We start from the raw sequence: 2,500 nt of genomic DNA, 5'->3' as shown, positions 1-2,500 counted from the left end.
ATGTAGATCATGCACCATTGTTAACTGGATTTTTGCTTTCCCTTTACATTGGAAACAAGATAGGATTAAAGAATATCAAGCTGGTTATTAGGTTTTGAGTTATGTTGAAAGTATATCTTAGTGTATATCTGAATGTTAATCATAATTTAAAGTAAAGATTATTTGAAAGATGATATGTCAGTAAAAAATAATAAGTATATAGTCTCACACACACACACAAGTTGGAATGCTATTATCACCAATAATGGATGTGCAATTGAAGCAAAAGGATTGCAATTGTAACTACCATCCTTACAAAAGTGATAAATTTGATCATATTTATTGTTGTTATTTTTTTTACAATAGTTTTGATAGTAGTTCATTTCAAATGTATAGACTGACATGAATATATCTTTGTATATGCATATGATATTCATATATGTATAATGTAGATAATGGTTTAAGTAAATGATGTGAGAGAACTATTTGAAAAGTAAGTGATATATACCCTTGTAATAATCAGAGATGAGAATAAACATCCATGAAAACATCTGAAAATTAGCCAAAGTTACCCTCATTTGTAGTCAGAAAACCTAAAAAAAAGTCTCATCCCTAAATAGTTATAAACTTAACCCTCTCTGGACGGGTGGTACACTTCTGTACCGCTCATTCAAAAGCCCAGTGGCCGGGCGGCACAGTATTGTGCCAGCCATTTAATTGATTTAGGCCTAAGCGCTCTAAAGCCCCACATTGTGACATTCATGGCTGGAATGCCCCCGTCGTGAGTGGGTTAAGGGACTTGTAAGTGCTTGTGGTTCACAAATTATTAATACATTGTAACTACTGATAGGGATGGTAACTTTTCAATTGATGTAGGCCAACACTCACTTGTTCCTTCTATTCCACATATGACAAACATTTCATAATGAAAGGAGTCAAACCAGTGATAGAAATGAGCCATCTTCAATTTAAGATCAACTGTTTCCATTATGGGAAATGCCAGGTCTAATGCCAGAGTATTCAACTGATGAGAACTGATGGATTTAGACCTTAACTCTCTCTGGACGGGTGGTGCACTACTGTACCGCTCATTCAAAAGCACAGTGGCCAGCCATTTAATTGATTTAGGCCTAAGCGTTCGAAAGCCCCGGCATTGTGACATTCAAGGCTAGAATGCCCCCGTCGTGAGTGGGTTAAGGATCTCGAGGCAATTCAGGTTAGTGGGCCCCTCATACACAAATTTAAAATTACACCCAATCACCAAATTTACACAACAAAGTCATTGCTTATCATTAGAACTGACAAATTATATAATGATAGATAGGTTTAGATACTTCTATATAAGGAGAAGATATATGTATACATGACAGCTAACTTTTTAAGGTAAGACAAGAAACTAAAAACAGCTATGCTACTATGTACTCTTTAGTTTCTAATGATAATGATGGCTTGGGTCAATAATGTAAACAACAAAACAAAACCTTTTAATACAAGTTTTTCAAAAGGAACAGCTTTTACCAACTTGCAGCTAAATGTATCACACATTATCTACAAGAAGTCTATTTTTTTCTATTCCTAAAAAATCTCAAAAATCTTTAATGAACATCTTGAACTCTTCATCCAGTAGATACAGAGCACTTACTTATGGTTGATTGTGGTTCTGAGAATTGACAGTGCCAAACTCTCATGGTCATGTAGTGAACCATCATGCTCAAATATTTGGTAAGAACTACATTGAGCTAGTAGCAGCAAACCATTCATCGTAGAGTAAAACTTGCCTGCTTTCAGAGTTACTCAGGGAAACATGCAACAGTTAAGGGGAAATGGTAATGTTTCTTTAAATCTTGAGGTGTAGTGATCATGATATCAATGTTATACATATGTGGATCCAGGGCAAATTGGCCTTTTGTCCCCTTATAATTCCAGCAAAGTTCTCACCATCCAACAAGTTCTGATAAGGTACTGATCAGGTTCCTCTGGTTGAAGAGTATGTCCGCTTCCAATTCTAGGGGAGTGTAGAAGTCTCCCAGGACTAGCTGATGCTTGCTCATCCTCCAGTCCTGGGTAGGAAATGATGGAATAGGGGATCTCATCACTTCATTGGGCTGATCAAGAACTGGCCCTTTACATTCTCTTAATTCCCTCGAATTAGGAATAAGGTGTTATGCAGTGCCAGACCATCATGCAGAAGGATGATGGCAGCTGAAAATGAATAGTGGTATCTCATTCCCTTGTTTAGAGCTACTGTGGCAAAGATGAGATCCAAGACACCATCTTTTACATGCGTTTCCTCGTGATTATTGAGAATAATTTCGGGACATGAAGCAATCTTTAACATGATGTGCCAAGAACACATGACTTTTATTTTATGGTGACATACTTGTCACCAATATTGGGGTACTTTAACAACACCAAAAGTTTGTCTATACAGAGTCCTTCATGGCCTAGTTAAGGACGATATCCTTTGATCACCATTAGAGTCAATGCCCCTACAACCTTGTTCTTGTACAGTGGAGCAATG

The 2,500-nt window shown here is 36.9% G+C and overlaps 1 protein-coding gene across 1 annotated transcript in view; it reads left to right on the top strand.

Annotated features, from left to right (window-relative positions):
* mRpS23 (mitochondrial ribosomal protein S23) overlaps window positions 1-24 on the top strand; it is a 2,778-nt gene extending 2,754 nt beyond the window's left edge. Inside the window, exon 4 of the mRNA XM_043018110.2 lies at window positions 1-24. This exon is cut by the window's left edge and continues 154 nt beyond it. The gene's annotated coding sequence lies outside the window, so the exon portion shown is untranslated.
* The last annotated feature ends 2,476 nt before the right edge of the window (window positions 25-2,500 follow it).

This window comes from Penaeus japonicus, unplaced genomic scaffold (genome assembly GCF_977035675.1).
Source record: "Penaeus japonicus unplaced genomic scaffold, GWHDUDI00000001_assembly GWHDUDI00000009, whole genome shotgun sequence".
Lineage (NCBI taxonomy): Eukaryota > Metazoa > Arthropoda > Malacostraca > Decapoda > Penaeidae > Penaeus > Penaeus japonicus.
This window is presented reverse-complemented; position numbering and strand designations above follow the sequence as displayed.